The sequence below is a fragment of the Ctenocephalides felis genome, unplaced genomic scaffold (genome assembly GCF_003426905.1).
Source record: "Ctenocephalides felis isolate EL2017-DRISC unplaced genomic scaffold, ASM342690v1 CF-g0.4_SCAFFOLD_01170, whole genome shotgun sequence".
Classification (NCBI taxonomy): domain Eukaryota; kingdom Metazoa; phylum Arthropoda; class Insecta; order Siphonaptera; family Pulicidae; genus Ctenocephalides; species Ctenocephalides felis.
In genome coordinates, this window is record NW_020537324.1 from 56,912,879 (window position 1) to 56,936,794 (window position 23,916).

The window sequence follows — 23,916 nt, forward strand, 5'->3', positions numbered from 1 at the left end:
ATCGAAAACTCACATAATTTCACCTTTGAACCCAATATTTTATATAGAGAGGATTGTACTTTTAAAAGACTTTTTTCTGAAAGCAGTTTAATCTTTTTGAATTCGTCAAAAAGTGTTAATAAAAGATCAGATCACAATATCATTCATGACTCATATTTAAATTTTTTAAACCTGATTAAAAATAATTATTCCTAATAGTTTTTGAATATGTGTATATATATACATGTATATATGTTATAATATATGTACATCCATATATATGCTTATATGTATGTTTTTTGGGTATACACTATACACATACACTTGCATATGTGTTCATGTGTATAATTGTGGATACATTAATATATAGATATGTGCATATGTATGTATGAGTATGTAGGTGTGCATATACATGTTCATATATGTATGTATATATATATATATATATACATAATATTTCTCAACATTTACTAAAGCAATATTTTTCCTTTTTTCGTAAATTACCAAACAAGAGCCATAAAAAATCATTTTTGCCAAGAGTTCCGTGCTTTGTCCTTTACATCTGGCAGACAGAAATCCATATCAGTGTGTTTAAGTCTTGTGTAGTCGTAACATCTACAAATATCTTCCAAAAAAAAAATCGAGTGTTTTTAACAAAAAAATATTAGTGATATGGATATATAAATTATTACAGGTAAATAATTTTCGCTTCTCAATTTTATATAAAACCTTTTTTAGTTAAGTCTTATTACTATCTATCCGGTACATAATCCATTCCTTTATAACAAAATTTTTTTCTAATTAATCTGTATTGACCATTGTTAATTAATGTTAATCAGTATTTTAAAAAACATTGTATTTGACAGAATAAACCTGATGATGGAACGTACCTAGTTCCGAAACGTCGTATTAAACATCTTCAAAAAACAAATTGTTTTTTATTATTGGATTTACTGTTCGGAAAAGAAACAATCAATATATTGAAAAAATCCAGGACTTATCTATTGAATATATATATATATATATAATAAAATTTTTTACTACTCCATTTTCTTCGAACGTGAGAATTGTTTATGAACACGTCATTTTAATACAATAAGCAAATTATAATTCCTCGGTGCGACTGGCGTTCACCTTTTGTCCAATGCTCTCTCACAATTAGTTGCTCAGACATCGTCGAGGGACATGTATAATTTTGATTGCGTCATGCTCGGTGGCGACCAATTAAAATACTCGACTTAACTAGATCGCGAATAAATTATAATTAGACACCCCTGTAATTATGTTTGTAAGATACTGTAGAAATTGTTTGGCAATACTTGGTTTAATATTGGTTATTTATTCATACGAATAATTTATTAAGAGACCTGTTTTTATAGGGAAATTGTCAGACGATTGACTCAATATGTATGACTATAATAAATAGTATAAAGTGATAATGAGTCTATATTTGAAAGCAAAAATAAATTATATTCTATTATCTATGATATCAGATACTGATTTTGTAATATCCCTAAAACCTAGAAATAATTTGTAATAGGTTTGCAACATATGCTTATTCTAAAGTTTCTGAAGTATATTAGTTTTGCAATGAAAGAGGTATGTTTGTGTTAAAACAATGCACTGTTTTTGAGACCAATAGACAGAAGCGCACCATAATCTGTAATTTTAAGAATAGTATACCAACAATATAAAACTCTTTAATTTTTATATAATTCATTGAATAATTTCAAATAATAATTATAACAAAAAGTTTACATAAAATTTTACTATGCTTATACTATATCTCTAATTACACTTTTGTCAGAGTGTCGTACTTACTAGTTTCAATCTTCGACGTAAGTCATTCATTAAGCCAAGATTTGGCTTTCGTTTGATGTTTACTCAAAAAGGGTTGAACCTAATTCAATAATTTAAAAGCCATGAAAAGCAACTTAACGCTAAAAATTTAATAATTCCGAATCCATATATAGTTATGCATTTATTCTTATATATTTTTACATAATAACATAATTTCTCTCTACCTGTCTACCCATCTACCTCTTTTCTATTTGTTTGTCTGTCAGCCTACGTGTTCACGTAACCTGTCTTCCTGTTCACTTGTTTACCTGTCTGTCTATCTACTTGTTTATTTGTCTACCTATTTACCTGTCTGCATATGCCAGTTTACCTGTCTACCTGTCTATTATTCTACAAGTTTAAATAACTCCTTTTTTTCTATACTACCCGATGACCTGTTCACCTGCATACTTTTGCTCATTTCTACAGTTTTACCTGTTTACCTGTCTACCTGTGCACGTGTTTAACTCTTTACCTATTCACCAATAATTTTATTTAAATAGGATTCAATAATAACGATTTGTTAAAATTATAGTTGACCTATAAATGTTAATTAAACTATTCTGCAAATTGATTCACCGTGTTCTTAAAAACGTCGGCAAAAAATTGTATCCGCGCACACATGCATACATTTACAAAAACACACACATATCACACATACATTAATAATTCTAAGGTATGGTAAAATGTTCAGAAACTTTTAAAACGTGAAGATATGCAAAAAAATATTTTGATATTAATGCGAATACTATAACCCACAGCAAGTTAATTAATACAGGCTACGGCTACTCTACGAATTCATCGTAAATTCTATAAAATATATTATTTTATTATTAAATGTATCATACTATACTAGCTTCTGGGGCGCAAGTCAATTCTATCTCTTCATAATAAACTAATAATTTACAAGGTGGTGATAAAATCAATATGGACTCAAGGCATCCAATTGTGGGGCTGTGCGAGCCGATCAAACATTGTGCTAATGCAACGTGCCCGGTCCAAAATTTCGAGACATATTACTAATGCTTCATGATTCATAAACAATAAGACCTTACACGACGATCTGAATATAAAAATTATAGACAGAGTAATAAAAATAATCAGTGTTCAACATTTTCAAAAGCTAAAATTGGCATTCAAATTTAATAGTCATTTAGCTTCTTTTAGACACCAGTTTCAAGGATAACATTGAAGACCTTTAGTAGTTTTAGCACTACTACATCTTTGTAGAAATGAACAGAATTGGTTAATCATTCATAGCACTACTACATCTTTGCTTCATAGCACTACATAGCACTATTACATCTTTGTAGAAATAAACAGAATTGTTAAATCATTCATTATAGTGATTCTCCAATTATCGATATAGTAAAATTTAGCACAATAATTTATATGTGTGTTTGAAAGTGTGTGTGTGCGTATGAGTATGAGTGAATGATATAAGACAAATAGCTCATATGTGTGTATTGTATTCTGATTGCTATTGTAAATAAAATTTAAAAAAATTAAAAAAAGTATCATTATGAACAAATCTGGCTATTCGATCACTATGATATTCATCAAGAGCAAGCGCATACCGCTCGAACGATTTCACGAGCACCTTACGATATCGAAGCAATCATTTCGTATCGCGTACTCGGATCTCCTTACGTGAAATTTTTGTGCTCACGTAATAATTTCTTGTATCGCGTTATAGTTAACCGCTCTCCGAGGTTGCAATTGTACTATGGGCGGTATTATTTAGTAATTTTATTGCGGCGGCATTAATGATTGTTCGCGGGCGCGCTTTGGCGCACCGAGCCAGCACGCACAGTCGCTCCCCATCGTCCATTTGCATTTTCGAGCTGAATATTAATCATTTGTTGTGTATATTGTATTGCGTAGGCGTTACACCGACCGGAACAGCCGCGGGAAAATGGCGGAAATTTATACCCGCGAACGCACGGCTCCGCTCTTCGGGATGCGTGCATTTCAAACCGTCGCGCGTACGTGCGTCCGAGTGCCCGACCGCGCTCCCGCCGGCCGAGGCGAACTTATTACCAACGGGGTGACTCGGTAACGGAGATTTATTTAGAAACTACACGATAATTGGATTTGAAATATTGTCAAATGCTTTCTTTTCTTGAATTATATCTGATGGTGCTTGAAATCATATTTTTGAATAATTTCATCTTAATGACAAGAAATCAACTAGTTGAAAGTGGCATTTTGCCTTGACGCAAGTCGCATGAACTTTCCGAAATGTGTTATAATTGACTTAATCAAACAATATTTAAAGTTAACTGGTAACATGACATCGTGCCTTAAGGCAAATTGCTGGAACTTCCCGTACCAAAAATTATTTTTTTTTTGAAAAGATTAACATTTTTGGAAAAAATTTACTCTGAAAAAATAGATTTTTGAGTAACTATAAATTTTTGACAAAAACTTACTTTTTGTTGAAAAATTTATTTTGAAATATTTTGGAAATTCTGAACTTTTTTTCAAAGCAATCGTACTGCTTTAAATGCATAGAGACTAAATATCGAAGCGCGTAAGCGCCGCGTCGTCGTTTAACGGATAAACACTGGTACGAAACCCATAGGAATGTTAACAAAACTTACACTTATTGTTAAAATCTCTATAAAATATCTGATAATTTGATGTGCACATGTCTAATGTCTAATGATTATTGTTGACCGCCAAATGTTATTTTTTTTTTAGTTTTTTTTACTAGATCTCCGAAACCGCTAGACCTATCTTCATGGCAATTTGATCAAATCTTCATCTTGTTAATACAAGTAAAATGTTTTTTGAATTATACGCTCCGTTCTCTTAAAAACTGAGTTACCGATTTTGGCCCTTTTTGCCCCATATCTTCGAACGGTTAGACCTGCCTTTGACAAAAACTAATCAGCACGTCTCCTTATTAATACGAATCGAAAGTTTTTTAAACCATTCAAATCGGTTGATCCGTTCTCTCAAAAACTCGCTTTCTATTTTCTGCACTCTTTGCTCCATATCTCCGTAATGGCTGGACCTGCCTTTGCCAAAAACTAATCAGCACATCTCCCTATCAATAGGAATCGAATGTTTTTTAAACCATTCAAATCGGTTGATCCGTGCGCCCGAAAACGTGGACGAAAAAAAGCGGACATACAAAACACACACACACACACACATCCATTTTTTCTGAGGTATGCCAAAATGTTCAGAAACCTTCAAAACGTCAGAAATGCAAAAATTTTCATTTTCGATTTTCGGCCCATTACTATAACTTAGCCTACGGGAAGTTAAAAAACGGCTTCGCCGATCTTTGTGCGGTTTTAATCACCACGATTACCAAATAATATCTTTCGCGGAATTTTTGAATTTTTAAAATCGTTTCAGAATTTTTGGCTAAAACGTAGACGATTTTTTTTTTACTATTCTCTTAATTTCTAAGAAACATCTCCGTTTTCTGAAAAATTGAATGTCTATTTTTGCACTTTTGACTCGTATTTTCGAAACGGATGGATCTGTCATGGCAAATAAATAATCAACACGTCTCCTCATTAATAGGAATCTAATGTTTTTGAATCATTCAAATCGGTTGATATGTGCTTTCGAAATGATCGACAAAAATTTATGTATACTCACACACAAATACACATTTTTTCGGTATGCCAAAATGTTTTGTTCTGAACAGTAAATATTGAAATTATAGAACATTCATTTTTTTAATTGAGTTTTAAATTATAAATATTATTATTTACGTTTTTTTTATTTTGCGAAATTTATAATAACCCGCAGTGAAACAAAATCTAATTCTGAAATTCTGATGTAAACATTCATAAAATTAAATAATAATATTTTGAAAAGTTATAGAAAGTATTTGTTATTTTTTATAAAACACCATAATATATATGCATTTTTACCAGAGATTTCTTTTAGATTCCACTTATTTTTCATTACATAATTTTCATTAAATGACTCTGCGTGAACGAAGTAAAAATTACTGAATCTTGTTCTGTCTGGTTTCACAGCGTTATTTATATAGAACAATATTATTGCCAATAAATAAGAATGTAACCATTAAACTGTTTTAATACTGGAACGCACATGATCTTTTGATACAACTCTAGAATAATCAATCGAGAATAGTCTAAAACTCACAAACAATAGACTGGCATCCAATTAACAGTTATAGAAATCAGCAAACTGAATATAAAGTTTGCAATAAAAACAATGCAAAACATCATACGGAATATTAATAGAATTAGTTCAGCCCGAATATCTAAACTTAATTTTATTACATCGAATAACGAAACGAATTTTATTGATTTATTTTGTTTTCTAACTATATTTATATAAGAATGAAAGCATAAAATCTTGTTTCATTTGTTTCAAAAATATCTTACTTAACTGTTTTTGCAATTTTCTGATTAAAAAATGCCTTCATTTGTTAATTGTTCATGTCTAGTCAGGCTATATCTGTATCTGTTAAACAACTAATTTTATATTTTGACTAAACTGTTTTTCTTTTACTCGAGTTTGTTTGAAAATGTGATCTGCTGTTTTTCCTATGATGAGTTTGGTAGTTTTTTGCAGTTTATTATTTGTCAATTATTCATGTAAATCTAATTGTAATTTTGTTGTTGTGAATTGAGTGTGAAGACAATATGAAAGACAATGGAAAATTCGCTAAGTATGTTAGAAATTTTCCTCAAATAGTTTAAATATTACACCATATATAACAAATAATGACTCTAATATCAACCACGTGTATTTTTTAATTGCACGGTGTGTTATAACTATTATGAATTAATATATTTAAACCATTTGTCGTAGGCCTATAATTTTTTTAGCTGCTCTTTAAGACTATGACCTCTATCATCCAAAATAGTTTTGTCAAATTTGTCCAACAATTGTTTTCCAACTATAAATGAAACGGTCTCGTCGTACTTTGCAAAAACTAATCAGCACGATCCCAAACTGTTATCTTTTGAATAATTGTTTTTTCAACTTCCAGTAGGATATGTTATAGTAATCACCCCAAAATTCAAAATGAAAATGTTTGCGTATGTTTACGTTTGAGAGGTTTGGCATACATTAGAGAAAATAGATGTGTGTAAATGGATACAATGTTTCATCTACGATTTTGGGCAAATGGATCAACCGATTTGAATGATTCAGGAAGCATTCTATTCTTATTGAGAGGGAGACGTGCCAAACAGTTTTTGTCAAAAGCAAGTCTAGGCATTTCGGAGATACGAGGTAAGGAGTGCAAAAAATAGAAAGACGGTTTTTGCGAGAACAGGGCATACGATTAGAATGATTCAAAAAATATTCAAGTCCTATGCACTAGTAGAAATGCCTTTGCAAAGGCATTTTCAGCCATTTTATACATAAGGAGAAAGATGTGCAAAAATTAGCAATTTTTGAGAGAACGGAGCATTCGATAATCCGATATATATTTAAATTCTATCAGCGTCGTTATGAATTGAATATAAACTCATCATCGTATCTCGAAATATACACGTGCATCGATAAATAGAACATGGGAACTCGGATCGTCGAATCGTCCGATCGTCGAAGCTTTCAAATTAATTCTGTACCAGCGACCAGCTCTAACGGGTAATCGCAAAGTCTGCGTAAATGCACCCGCGTCGCGAATATATTCTATTCGGCGTGAGTGCGCCGTACGCACGGAGATATCACAACGCGATAAATCCCTACAACGGACAAGAGGCCAGACGTCTGAATAACTACACTATTACCATTCGAGTGAGCTTGATTCACATGATATGACATATTACATTCCTTGGGTTGTTGGAGAATTTGCAAAAAAAATTACAAACTTTAAAATTTTAAATTTCTACTGCATTGTGGTCGTCTGCATCGAACAAGATATCATAACTAGTTGTGTATGTGGAATATGGTAGAACTTCTCGTACCATAAGTTAAAAATCTTAAAAACTTTGAAAAAATTTGATGTTTGAGAATTTTGAAATTTTTGAAAAAGTTTGACTTTTTTGATAATTTGAATTTTTAAAATTTTGATTTTTTTAAATTTGTTTTAAAGAAATCGCGCCGCATGGTCGTTTTATACAAAACATTATAAACCTATAATCTTTATAAAATATCTGTTAATCAGATATGCATATGTCTAGTAATCATTTTTGATTCCCAAATTCCCATTTTTTATTGTTTTTCATTGGATCTGTGAAACGGCTGGAATTTCCTCTCACTTCTTCAAAATTTAATCACTTCTTCATTTTATCAATACAAATAAAGTATTTTATAAATCATTCAAATCCGCTCTGTCAAATAAAACTGGATTGCCATTTTTGTTATTTTTTATCCCTATCTTTAAAATGGCTGGACCTGTCTTTGCCAAAACCAAATCAGCACAACTCTACATCAATAGGAATCGAACTCTTTTTGAATCAGTCTACAATAGATTGATTCGTGCACTCGAAATTGTCGATGGTTATTCGTAGCCTGAATTTCCAATCAAATCATCAAATCTTTTAAAGTATTTAATTGACAAATAGTTAATAAATTTTTCTTTGAATTTTTTACGTAATTTTAAAAAAAAGGCATTTTTTTACTTAATTTCCACGTAGAAACATTTCAACGTCAAAGAAACTTTTCATAAAGAAAGTACAAAATTTTAAATGCATTTCCATAAAAAATCCATAATTCTAAATATGATATTATAAATTTGTATAGATATTTCAAATCCGGACCATGTTAATGATGGTTTCCCAAATTGTTTTTAATACAGAAGACAAAACTCAAGGGTGATTAACATTTCGTCGAAGATAAATATTATATTCTCAATATGAAATCGAAGGCAAACCATTTAAATTATATTGTGCAATACTGTGATTATTTGAAATTGATTATTTTATACAAATATAAATTTGTTTTTTCATTCAAATATTAATGAATCGATCTTGAATAATATTTAAGCGAACTGTGAGTAAATCGAGTTTAAATTTTAATATAAAAGTTTTCCAATGAAACGATATTATTGTACAATAATAATTTATTTATTTATTTTATTACAAAGCCTACAAAATAGTTTCAGGAGGACTTAATATTACAATTACAATACATATAATACAGATATAATACAATACAATTTAAATTATTTTTTGTTCTTTTCAGGGATACCTTTGGGTGCTATCTGTTTGAACAAACTTTTTGGAAATCTACTAGGTAAGTAATTATGTGAGGTTCTGTTTCAGAATAATTATATATATATATATATATATATATATACATATATATATATTTTTGAATAGTCTTGAATTTGATGTTGATATATATGTTTAATTTGAGTTTAATAATCGGGCGTAACATCAATAAAAATAGTATGAGTTTTTTTTAAAAATTTATTTATTTAAAATCCATACGTTTCGGCTAGCATCTTAGCCATCATTCAGTGGTAATCAAGTTAACTATAAAAATTGAAATTAAACATATATATATATATATATATAATATAATTTGATTATAAATTTCAAAAACTTGCCAACTCTAGCGTTTTTTATTAACTACTATTAAAATTTTAAATAATATTAAACAAATTATTTTAAATAATGTCTATGACAGGTTTTCAATTGAGTTTAGAGAAGCTCTCTAGGAATCAGTAAAAATTGATTAAAACAATTTCTTACATATTTTAAAACTATATTTTTAAATAGCAATTCCTTATCTAAAGTAATCTCAAAATTAAACAATAATAGCAAGAAAATTGTATTATCGTAATTTTGTAAGAAAAGTTTTAAATCAAGCCCTAAAGCACTTGGACGGACCCTAGTGCATCCTTAGAATTCTCTCTAGCGTAGCTCCGAGCGATAATAATTACGTAGTCTAATGTAAGTGCGTGTGAGATTCCGAGTTTTTATTTATTTTTTCTTACCGCCTTGTCGGAATGTATTCTTGAGGAAAAACAGAAATAATACTTTATCTACATAGAATTTCCTGATCACTTATCAAAACACTAGACAGCCTAAAGGATGCACCTGACAAATTAGATTGGTCATGCGTTCAATATTCTAAAAACACGATAATGCGATAATACGCTGTAACTTAATCATAGATATGCGTTTCTGTAGTAAAAATTTGAAATGCAATTTTCTTAGTTTAAATAAACAGGCTACACATGTAGTCTCGGAAAATTGTTTTGCCGTTGAAGAGAATTTCAAGGCTTAATGGTTTGATTCTCCGATAAAATATAGCGTTGTTATGGTAACGCTATGTTATGGTCCTTTCTTTGTATAAATTGGTAGTAAAATAATCAAAGGTTGGTATTGGTAGTCAAATAATGAAAATCTTATGATGAATGCTCCAGCTGAGAGCATCGGTGTGGCTCAGCCAAAAGGGTGGATGAATAGTGACTTTTTTTACAATATCTTAAAATAATTCCGTAAAATATTTTTTGATTTATTTATAAATAACCTTAGGTGTCCGCCATTTGGGGACTTCCCCCTACAGTTAGTTTAACATACAATTCAAATGTATATTACGTTCAAATATTCTTTATCGATTAGAAAACAGATAAAAAATGAAAGAATTAAGCCAAAAATACTATTTATTTTTGGCAAAAATGTTTAACGATAGTTAGAACCTTTCAGAATACATTTTTGAGCATTTACTTAATTTTGTCAATATCTCGAATTGGGTAGTAAAGAAAAACATAGATTTTATCTTGAAACACTTAAATTAGTTGATTTTTTTTTGAGCTCTCTTTCAATATTATATGAAACAATTTTGTTCAGCAGACTTTCTAAAATTAGTTGCAATTAAAACTATTAGTGTTTCCAATTAATATTATTATTATTAATTTAAAAATTAATTATTATTTTTAAGATTTAACCTAAATCTTTGATTATGAATGATGAATAGTACAAAAAAAATTATGATATTAAATAAAAAGACTGAATATAACAGTAAAATTATTCCTAAGATACGGTATTGTTTTGTTGATTCTACTTTTGGCTAATTAATTATTCAAAGAAAATTACTACAAAGAAAATTACTACTTTTGTTTTCTCTGTCAATAAAGACTATAAATATAGAACTTATTATTAAAAACTCATTTTATTTCAATTTTAGACTACTAAATTTATTTCACTAATGGTGCTAAATTGCATCCATTCTAAATGCAAACAAATTGCATTGAATATCTCTGAAAGTCCAACATTTTCACATACGAAAACAATGTCAAAATCGGTGGTAAATTTTTATTAATGAGATAGTACGAAATATATTTTTTTCAGTTATTTTAATTATTGTCAAGTTAGATCTTAATTTCTATTAGTTAGTTTTTTGTGCAAACCAGTAGAACCGTTTTTTTGCGGTTACTCGTTTAAAATGTAATTTTAATTTTTATCGATTTGTTTTCTAAATTAATGAATAATGAAAATATTACAACAAGTACTCAATTTTACACGTGGGAAAAGATTAGAGTTTTTGCTGGACTTGAGATTATTCTTGAGATATGCTACTTTAAAAGAAAATTTTATATCATACTGCTTGATATCGAGTTAGCCGAGGTTGGAAAATTATATTACATACATTATTGGCTTATCAAACATGTTGTTTTTGTATTGAACAAAATTCAATTTCAATTACTCCTGATTAGTATGTCTATTGAGGAATTCCTCCGGCCAAGGTCGTTGAATTACCTTAATATTTTTATTCTAAAGTACGCTATTGTTTTTAATGCCGCATTTCGTTGTACTGCTTTATTACCTTTTGCAAGGTGCTTTACGGCATGTTTTGTTCATAACGAGTATTGTTATTCAGTAGCCGAACGACGAATAATCCGTTTATGAATACTAAATATTGAACGCGGATATTGTCGACCAGGTGCGGCTTGTTGACAGTTATATTCCCAAATGGAAGTAAACTCTAAAAATTTCTAAGAAATTCGTGGATATATGTAGGTGTAAAAAGGATACATTAATTTTATAATGGTTCGATTGATATCAAGCTGTAAGATCAACAAATAATGTACTTTTAATAGCCGAATGCTGAATAAGGGCCATGTAAAAATTCTCTTAAAAAGATCCTACTTCGATGACTTGTTAGGTTATATTTGTATTTGTTGTAGCTGTGAACTGTGTTTATATTTTGTATATTTGTTGTCAGTTCCTATTACAATAAATAATGTGTCACTAAGTTCTACTTGATCCAAAGACTTTGTTTTAGAAATGAAAAATAGGCTCGATCCAACTATCTGCAACCCCAACTTCGGTGTAGCAGCCTTCCGCTACAAAAGCTCAATAGCATGAAGATGGCTGTCTTCATGGCTGATATGATAAAACAAAAATACGTCTGCACAAAGGCATTTAAAATTATTCTGCACATTTATTTTGTACTTTTTTTCTTTCTTCAGAATACATCTTCATACATACTAAATCTCAGTCAGAGATGTTGTCTGCTGTAGAAGATCACAGTAAATTTCTACTCGTTATTATATAAAATTGATAAAGTATTAAGTTAGTAAAAATTGCATATATGAGTAATATGATGGAAAAAAGAAATAAAATTTGTATAAAAATTATATTTCAGTTTAGGGGTCTAGTTCTTTTTGATACTACTTGATAGATTGTACAAAGATCGAACGGATGAAGAAATTTCAATTTATTGATTTGTGAAATTTTAATTTATTGATATAATATACGACTTGCATACGTTACAGTTAATGATTTTATGGAATCAGTTATATATATATTATTAACAGAAATAAAAAATTAATAGTTCCATAAGCTTTTTGTGATGATATCTTATTGGCTTGGCTTTCTAGATCAGGATCTGTTTAGGTTTCTAAGCATTTTATGATGAATTTATTATTAAAATAACTCTTTTAGATGCATCAATGCTGGCAGGAGCAATTTTTTTGGAAAACATATTGTTATCTATATTTTAAATCAAAAACCGATGTCATCATTGCTTGACATTAGTCTATATGGAATCAACTATATATTATTAACAGAAATAAAAAAATAATAGTTCTATAAGCTTCTTGTGATGATATCTGGCTTGGGTTTCTAGATCAACTTTGTTTTTTTGGCTTTTTATGGTGTATTATTTTTTATTATTAGAACAATTCTTTCGGATGCGCCAATGCTTGTAGGAGCTATTTCAATTTGGAAACATATTGTTATCTATATTTTCAATCAAAAACCGATCTCACCATTGCTTGACATTAGGCTGACCGAGGCGAGTTCCGAAATTGAAACTTCTTAGAATTAAAATTTTTTCACTCTAACCACCAATCCACTGGGAAGTCTACAACATATAATATAAAACTAAAGCTCAATAAACAAAATAAAAGTAAAAATTACTAAAATAAATGTGATAGAGAAGTAATGATTTAGGAGATCCAATTTTGAGTTTGATAGACTAGATAGCTTGATTATGTAAAATTACAATTTATTACAGTATGTAATGTACGGATGTACTTCTTGACTTAATATATTCAGTTATAGTTGGAAAGTGTTTATGAAAAAATGATTTTAATATAATTGATGATGTTTAGTGTCATTTAGGCAGAGGTCTTAATGTTGTGGTTTGTGTAAACAGTCTCACATAGAAATGAAAAATTGTTGAAAATTTTGACAAAATTGAAATTTTCGGAAGAGAAATGAAAATCGAAATAAGCATTTTTCTTGATTTTTCTTCATATTGTTGAAATCTCTGATTCTCACAAGTTTGTCAAATTGGTTGACTCGTTTTCTCGATAACTTAGACTCTAGCATTGTTTCTTCAGATATTTTTCTTCTTAGCATTTATTTAATTATTGGTAGTATATTTTTAGTTAGATGCAGTTGGAGAAAAACTATTTTTTTATAAAAATTTAAGTATATAGGAAATATATTTTCAAGTAAAAATTGATATCACTACTGCTTGATATCAGGTTGTCGACAGGGCGGGAAATAGTGTGCTTATATGTAGATTTTACTTAAGGAGTATAATTCGAATTATTATTACTATTGCAAAATTCCATTCCAAGAATTTCACTCTCTTTAAAATTAGAATGCATATTTCATATCGCCTTCATTCATATTTCATTCGTGCTCCATGTACAAACATAAATAAATATTCCCATAAGTTTGGATGTGCGTATATGAATACCAATTAATAAATTTATTATTCACAGTACCGTCGGACTGTAGCATGTCAATTTTTATGTTTCATATAACAAAGCATATTGCTATTGTTGTTATTCACAATATGCGGGTTTCGCAAGCTGCAATAAACAATAATTTGATATTAAACAATGGAACATATGCGATCATCTGGATATGATAATTAATGTAAGTTGCAAAGAGCTGTGTTAACTTAATTTTTGTAAATTATAAGTTACTCAACAGAAAGTTGTAATCTATAATTCATAGCGCCCGCGTTGAATATATACTTCGATGAACGATTATTAAACGAATTCAATACGTCTAAATATACACATACTCATTATTCAAATTTGATTAGCAATTTTTTATATAATTGGGTAGTTTTCTTTTTTAAATTTCGTTGTATAGTGTAAATTATTCACCATAATAATAAGGATTGTACCAGGGTCCGAACAGTGACTGTCGTTATAAGGGAGCAAGTTGTAGTATGTTTGTTTGAACAAGTTTTCCATTATAGCTTTCACGCTATAGCGCTCTACATTAACATGATCTGTAGATCTCATTGCTTTCAATGAGCCAAAAAAAGTTTTAAGGTCGAAATTCTTTTAATCGAAACTGTTAATTGTGTACAGATAGATTTTTTCACTCATTGTGCTATGTAAGTTGAACAATAGTAGTTTTTTTACTAGAAATTATTAGAGATTAGATAATTTAGCTCAGTAATAATGATGATTTGTTTTCAAAATCGTGCGTTGGGTATGGTTGCGACAAATTTTGTCGGTATGGTTGTGATACGTGGTCAAAAAAATTAAAATTTATGATTTTTACAAAATGATCAAATTGTTTAATTCGTTCTCTCGATAAGGTAGTTCCTTGAATTTGTCCATCAACAAACATTTATTTCCTGTAGAATGTGCCAAAAGGACCTGAGTGTCTTGAAAAATAATCAAAATAAATAATGTTATTGTCGATTGATGTGAATGTGATGTTAAATTAGTTGTTTTTTTAAATACTTTAATGATGGAGAAAAAATATTATAAAATGTTAAAAAAATATACTGCAAACTAATTCACATCATTCATACCGCATTTCATTAAGTTTTTCATACTGTTTCAAGGTATATTTATTTTGAAATTATTCATAATAAAAGGTGACATATGTAAGTATAAACACTATTAGTAAAAGGAACACAATATTATTTACATTTTATTTTTTCTGCATGATAACTCGTAAAACGTTTAAAAATAAATTACCTAATATTTTAGCAAATAGATACATTTTCACCTATTATTGTATCACATGAATTAATATATAAGAAGTAAATTATCTTAAAAAAATTTATTAAATATTATTTTGATGACAGAAATTAAACAAAAATTTTTAATTGAACTATCGATTATTTACATCAATTATGTAGAGAACAATATAGAAACTCGTACATATATATATATATATATATATATATATATATATATATATATACTTCCATGATAATACTTATATCTTGGACAACTACATCCAATCAACACGATTCCTCGCAAAATCCCGAAGGACATAATTCCTCTAAATCCACAGCTTATTCATTGTAATTGAATTTTGTGCGAAATCCTGATCAATCAATAGATAAAAAATCAAACATAGAAGTATTATGAATCACCGAAAACAAGGAATCACTAAATCTGGAATATATATAGTGCATGAAAACGTAACGGTTCAATCGTTAAGCTCAGGGTATCTGATATCGTGCAGTAGCGATGTCCGTTTTCACTTGAAAATATAGATCAAATGTATGTTTTCAATTGAAAATAACCTATTTCGGGCAAGGCAATGGAAAACTTCTCACGCTACTGTTCCCTGAATCTAGTTGGTGTTTAACTCAGTTCATGGACCTGCCCTAGGACAGCACTACCCATTATTATTTTATTAAATATATATATATATATATATATATATATATATATATGTGTGTGTGTGTGTATACAAAAGTAAATAAAATCATTTATGGTAGTGAAGCAACAAGATGTATAAGATGAGTGACCATCATTCTCAATTTACTCCAAATATCTGACACAAAGAAAACGAATGTGCCATAAAAACTATGTGATATAGAAATACTTTCCTCCGATATATATAAAAAACTATGAAAGAAAATTGTGAGATATATTTTAGAATTACTTTTTCAAGATATTATATAGTAAAAATACTATTAGGTCTAATTGAAAAATTTAATGTGTCGTACACAAGAAAATGAACGACCTTAGAAACTTCAATAAAAATTAGATTCGACTTGATGGTGTTTATAAATTTAAAAATTCATTAACATATTGTAACATAATACTAATAATACCAATAAATTTCTAAATTTTACAAATTACATATATCATGTTGCTTTAGCAGATTTGTTACTAGTATAGAAGTTTTTTCTCAACAAGTTATAGAGCAAAGGTAAATACAAGTAAATACTTGCATATACTATGTGTCTAAGCAAATAATACTAAATACTAGTAATTAATTATAGATGGTAAAAGTATTATATCTGGGTGTTGTTTGATTTGAATATTGTTTTGTGAAACACATAAATTGACTATAAATTGATGAGATTTGAAACTTTTTTTTTTGCTCTTAACTTATTAAATAATGAACTGCTATAACTATGTTCAATTATATTAGAATGTACTAAAATTAACACTAGTTTTATTTATTAACGACAAGCTATTATTGAGTTAAAAGTACTAAAATTTGCACCTAACATCAATTACAACTAAACAACATTAGCATTTAGTTATTTCTGAAGTTTGTAAAAATTCTTATTTCTTATTTATGTGTCCAAGGCTGAAAGTAATAACATAACATATTGCCTGGGCATAAAGTAAAGCGAAAAAAGTATATTCCCCCTGGAGCAATGACTATTCCTACAAAAGAGCAAAAACTTATAAAAGTAAAAGCACTGACCCTTCATATGATACAAACCCTTATATTTCGTAACGCGTTGAATGTGCGAATCTCTATTTTTTATTACACGAGTCCAGTCGATTTGATATCAATAAAATACATGTATACTTACTTAATCAAAATTGAAGTACAAGAATAGAAGATAACATTTATTTGTGTTCCAATCTATTTTTTTTTTTGTAAATGTGCTAATGTTTCACAAAATGCAGAATTGTATTTAGCACCATCCGTAATTTAACTTTCAATCTGATCTTACAAATTTGAGATAATGAAATATTTAATAAATCATATTACAAGTAAATTATTTTTAAGTCAAAACAATTTGCTTTTTTTGGCAAGTTGTATGTAGAGCGTAAATTGTGAGTGCTAGCAAAAGCAGTCATTTTTGGGTTTTTATTTTTTTACTCGAAAATTTTTAATAATGGAATTATCAAGTATTTTACCATTCTACAATGCTGTCCTAATCCAATCCAGCTTTTGATGAGACTTGCCAACACACGTTTTTGTTTAAAGGATAATATTCAAAATTTTAAATTCATTCAACAAAATGTCAAAGTTTAATTGTACCAAATTAATAAAAGTTAACCACAATAACTGAAAAATAGTCATAATTTCTTCAAAGCTGTGGGTTGCACTTAAAAGCTCATAATTTCCAAATAACGTAAAATAATTTTGTTTTCTAAATTTTTTCAGGACAGTTAGAGTCAATACTATCACCCCATTTTGGCTTGATGTCAAGGTTTGGGACACCCTGTATAATGTATGATTATTATATTTCTACTAACACTATGGCTTTATTTCTCGCAACTAAAAGCCTCTTTCCTTCTCTCAAAAACTTATTTATTTAATTATTCATTTATTATTTCATATTTTGCAAATATAGTAAATATAAAATTTATTTTTATACATCTGTGTAGATTTTTTTAATTACTCGAACATTAAAATAAGTTGCTCTTTACTTTTGAATCTGATTTTTTTTTAAATACTAAATTAATTTTTTTCAGATTTTAAACACTTACTAAAAATTATTAATAATCATTCAATCATTGTACATTTGCCAAAAATGATAATGGTATTATTCGAGCTATCTTTGAGTATTGCGGATAAATGAAAAGTCTAAAATTATAAATTTATTTTTCTAAACGATTTTCATCCTTTATCTGTGTGTATCATCGTGATTTTTTATGTACTAAAGTGACCATATTTTTCAAGTTAAAACTGGGGCAACAACTTTGAATTAGGCTAATCAGGGACTTACTTGATTTAAAAGATAGTATTTAAGGATAAAATGAAGATAATTTATAGAGAATAACTGGCTATAAGTTCTATTATTCTATTGTATGCTAAATGTATTTTTTTGATTTTAAACCTGAATTCTAAAAGCTCGTTTTCATCATTTGGAGGCTATTTGGACCAGCATTTAGAATTTTGCATTCAGATGTTTTCGCAATCATAAAGTGTTGTTCATATAAGAATACTTGTATTATTTACAAATATTTTATTATCTAGTAAATGCTAAGATTTAAAGCCATATTTTTTCGAAACCCGGAACAATCCAGGACGAAAGATCTAAATCCGGGACAAATCTTGCTTTCAGAAAAATCCGGGACACCAGAAGTAAATCCGGGATACCAGAAGAAAATCCGGGACCGTCTTGGCCTAACCGGAACGTATTCACCTTATATGTACATCATTATTAATCTTGTTTGCCAAATTTATAAAATTGTAAAAATTGCATAAAGATTGATTTTTGTATAAAGAATGGTTTTTGTAAAATTGACTCTTCAAACAATTTTCTTTCAATGATTTAGGAACGAACATATGGAAATAGAATCTTAAATTATGTATAATATATATATATATATATATATATATTAATAGAATTTGCCCGAAACATGTTTCAAAAAGTTAAAATGACGCACTGGTTCCTTATTCCTCTCTCAACTAAATACGACGCGCTCGCTAGGGGTTAGTGCAGACTGACCGGAAAGCAATTCCCCAATATAAAATGAAATAAAAATAGCAATAGTACCTACTTGTTATATAACATTGTATACACACATATATAAATGTATAAAAGAGCAATAAAGCATTTATTATGTATGACTGCCAGAGTTGACTGGATACGTATGTCCATTGGATTTGCTCGTAGCAAATGTGCTGGATGACGTGAATATCGACAGAGATGTCATCAAATATTCAACAGCGACAACCGTCGCATCGTGCGATAGTTTTGACTTGTCATATAGCGAATTCATGGCTGTTGTACACGTTTCTGAAAAATAAATTTTCTGATATTTAGTATGAAAGAGAAAAACAACTTATTGTCTTGGGAATGTTCATGATATTACTTGATCATGATATTTGATTACGAATGTTATTACAATAAATTATCAACAAATTAAGAAACTGATACTAAAAATTGGTTCTTGTTAGTGACTTCAAATACTATAAATCAAACCCTCTATAATCCATATTTCTGTCTCTTATCGCTACTCTCTCAAAAATCTGGTACTTCATGATGATCCATCACAATTTATACATTTGTGCTAAAGCAGAAGCTAAATAATTACTACATTATAATTTTTCAATGAGTTTCTTTTTTCATTTCATTTGGTTTTGACTAGAAATCGAATCCTAAGAGTCCTAATGGATGCGGTGATACTTCTTTATTATGATGGATTTTTTAGAAGGTAACGTAATGCTTCTCCCATCAATATTTAATAAAAAAATATAATTAGAATTTTTATGATACTGATGATATATTTTTAACTTAATGCAGCAATGCTCAAAATATAGTTATTGTTTTGACAAATTAACCAAAATAAATTACATTGCCAAATTTATAGAGTTAAACAATTGCGTTGGGTGTCATTCTCTATATCTTCACTACAACTTTTTACAATAACTAATTTGTTTTTTCTCTGAACTTTCTGAAATAGAGCTAATAGAATTAGATCAATATGATTGAAAATTCCGAATGGATTCAAAGAACTTTATTATTATTTTTATTATTTAGTTAACTTATTTAATTATATAGCCCTAAAATTTGGTTTCAATGAAGACTCTAATAATAAGCAATTTGAGAGCTGCTTAGAAAGCACTATAAGCATTAGGACTATAGGTATATATGATATTTGTCTATATTATATTGAATATAGCATTAAAATTTTTAAATTATAAAAATGTAATGGTAAATTCTAATGCTTTAATTATAAAAATTATAATTATGCATCATAATATTGTTTTAACTTTTAAAATATATATGTGCTTTCGTGCTTATCTACATGTTTATTTCTCAATGAAATGATTTTAACAGATTTATTTTTGTTTCATAAGTTTTTTATCATAACTTACAGATATTTATTTGTATATATTTTATAATTATATTAGTATATTTATTATAAATCTATAAATTTAGAACAGAATATTTAAATCAAAATGTTTAAGTTTTTACAAATTGTTAAATATACTTATATGCACACATATGTTATGAGTATATATAAAAGGAAAACTGACTAAAGGAAAACTTTTCGACAAATCATTAAGTTTGTTTAGACTTTTCTAACGTTTCGTTATAAATTAAATTCTGTTCATAATACAAGTAGCAAGCGCCACACGACGGAGTATTTCTTGAAGTAAAAGCTCAGAAACTTTATTAGTTGTGCGACTTACGATGTCTAGTTGGTATCATAATTATAGAAAAAAAAACTGAAATTCAAGTCAATAAAAATATACATTTCAATATAATGAATATAACATAATAATGACAATACAATAAATATAATATAATAATAACATTAATGCTAAAAACTACTTAGAAAATTTTGTATGATTATTGTTCATTATATGAAGGCGTTATATTATTGTATAAGAGTCAAAACAATTACTTGATTTAAGTCGTAAATTTTTAGTGTAGTCTTTAATAATAAAATTAATAATGCTTCAATGCGATTTTTTAAATTAATTGAATATTTTTATTTCTTTTTCAAATATATTTATATATAATTTGTCGCAAACGTATATTTTTCAAATCTCCTACTATCTACTCCTATCAAATAAATAATATACATTTTAAATTTCCAACATAATATAATCAGTTTTGTTATATTATTATGTTGTGTATTTAAAATTTATTGCAGGCGCTGTTTTTATAATACCTCCAGGGTGTTTATTTCAAAATTTTAAAAATAGATTAATATTCATAAAGATATTGCATGTAATATCATTTAATAATTTATGCAAAATTATTTATCCTTCTCGTCTATCTCCTAATTAACTATTTTCATTATTAAAGGTAACATATAGTCTTCTATGTACATCACATTATGTTAGTTTTTTCTTGATTTCGGGGAATTTATTCATGAGGTATCTCGTAGTTCAGTGCATTTTTATATATCTACTACTTTCAAGAACGATTAAGCGTTTTCTTGATTGTGTTCAACAATCTATTATGCATTAGGTATATTAGTACATATATTAATTATACTAATAATATTGCTTTAAACATTTGCCAAAATAAGAATAAAGACTATTAAGTCTTTATTTTTATTTTGGCATTTTTGATTTGGCAATCATTGGATATTAGAAAATGAAACCTTTTTTGTTGATTCTAAATAACCATAATCATAAAGAATATTAACTATATATCCAAATTCCTTTAATCTAGCTATTGCAGTAGCAATCACTAGTTTCATGTTTTATCCTCACCTTAGCCAACTTGATATTAAGTAATAGTGATAACAGATTTTTATTTGAGTTTTTAGATCTAAAATATAATATCAATTGAAAATAGCGAATAGAACATGTAGATTTGATAACTAACTTTCCAATATATGAAAATTATATTCAAATGAAAAAATTATATTAAAATTCTCTAATGTTTTCTTGTTAGTAGTTCAGTTTAAGTTTTATTTTGTACAATATTTCAATTGTACATTTCACGCTTTTATTGCAAAAACTGATAGTAAACAGACATTTTACAGAGTTTCATAATTCAATATTAATATGTTTTCTTACCCGTATGTAATTAAAAAAAATTAATCATAAGTTGAATATTCAGCAAATATTGAATTAAGTATTATTTTGTAATCATAAATATAATTTAATATTTATTGTTTTTGTTAAAGCACTACGTGCTATTTGAAGGTTATCCGAAGTTCTTCCATCCTCGCTGTTAGATTTCGGAATCATGTTTTGTGTAATTGATTAGTATATAAGAAGAAGTTAAGATTTGGTCAGGAGTCAAGAGTCAGAATTGGAGTCAGGCTTGGTCAGACTTGCAGTCAGGCTTAGTCAGGCTTAGTGTTCAGTTCCTTAGAAAAGTGTAGTCTTTGCATATCGATAACCAAAGGGTTATCAAATAAATTATTCAATTGTAAAAATAGTCATCAATAAAATTATCAACTTCAATCAAGAACCAATCACATTCCAACATCATAGAATTGATCCAACAACACTCAATTACATTTCAGTATATTTGCTTTTGAATAAACTATAAGATGATGTGAGTGAACTATTTATTCTCTTATTATCATATAAACTTCTAATTATGATTATATGGGTCTGCAATCACATATTTTTTCTCAAAATTTATTTATACCCAACTTTTTATTTTTACTAGCCTAGCCTTTTTTTCAATGCAAACATGACTTATTATGATTCATTAACATATGGTCCTATTATAGAACTTCTATATCATATTTCATACAGTATATAATTACACACAAGAATTTAATGACTATGACAGTGGTCAACCATGAAACCTTACAATCATTCATTTCTTCTCTAATATAGTTTTTTTTATTCTCTCTTTTATTTAATTAACTGTCCAGTTAAGGACATTCAATAAATTTGGGGAATTTACAATTGTCAGCCGTAAAGGAACACTGTAAACTAAATGGACATGTTGGAAAAACTCAATAGTTGTTTTCCCATTCGTTATAATATTAACAATATTTTTTGATTTTGATATAATCTTAGCTATTTACTTATAAATAATTTCTTGCAAATAATGACTAAGTTATTTCAATCTCTACCAGGAAAATTGCTGATTTAAATCGAGTGGCGCTTCTTTTCAACTTACGTCGATAGCTCTCTGTTATTAATGAGTTTGCTGGTTTTCTCAAATATAGTGACAGAAATTTTGATTCTAATTAATAAACAGTTAGTTAACTAAATGTTATTCAAGTATTCTGCGAATTCCATTGGAATTATCGCTTCTGTTATTGACAAACGTGACTGTTTTCTTCTTTCTTATTTTATTAAAAAAATTATTGTATTTAATATAGATTTTGCTCGAATAGCGATATTCGTATGGGACGTCGCAAATCAAACAATAATAAATAGTTCCAGGCTGTGATTGTCAGGCGCAATGTCGCAAATGGTTTGACGAGAGGCGTGAATCAGAGCGCAGCAGCGCGGCCGTCCATCAGCCGGCATGGACGGAATGTCAAAGCGCATTCATCTCGAATGCCACCGACTACACGCTACAATATGCTAAATATAAAACTCGGAAATGATGGAATGGACCGACTAACGATATGTGTCTATTTTGCGATTAACGGCACTGGAAATATCGCGTTTTTCAATTAGCCACAATGCGAAATTACGAAGGTTTTCCATCAGCGAAGGACTAATATTCATTTTAAGCTGATGATTAAATTATACATTTTATTGCAGATATTACTAAATTGTTACTAAATTTACTTTTTGCAATTTGATGTAATAAGTCATTACAGCTTCTTTTTTAAGTCGCTTAGGTGGTAAAGGCTTGAGCAGGTCACACGTCAGTTGATTTGGATGTTAACTTAGTCGAGTCATGTATCTGGACCAGAAGCGGTTAATTTCTTCAACAGCTAAAATACTAAGATTTCGATGTATTCGCCAGTTTAGTACATATTTTGGGGCGCTTACGATCTGTTTCAAGATTTTATTGTGGAACCTTTATAGAATTGCTATGTTTGATTTACTTGCCGCACCCCATAGTTGCCGACCGTAGGACCATATTGGTTTAATAATTGTCTTGTATATTAGG

General features: G+C 28.5%; 1 long non-coding RNA gene across 1 annotated transcript in view; it reads left to right on the forward strand.

Moving 5' to 3' along the window:
- LOC113368263 overlaps nucleotides 1-23,916 on the forward strand; it is a 176,056-nt gene that overhangs the window by 82,163 nt on the left and 69,977 nt on the right. Inside the window, exon 2 of the long non-coding RNA XR_003366371.1 lies at nucleotides 8,953-9,003. This is a non-coding gene — a long non-coding RNA (uncharacterized LOC113368263). The remainder of the gene's footprint in view (nucleotides 1-8,952; nucleotides 9,004-23,916) is intronic.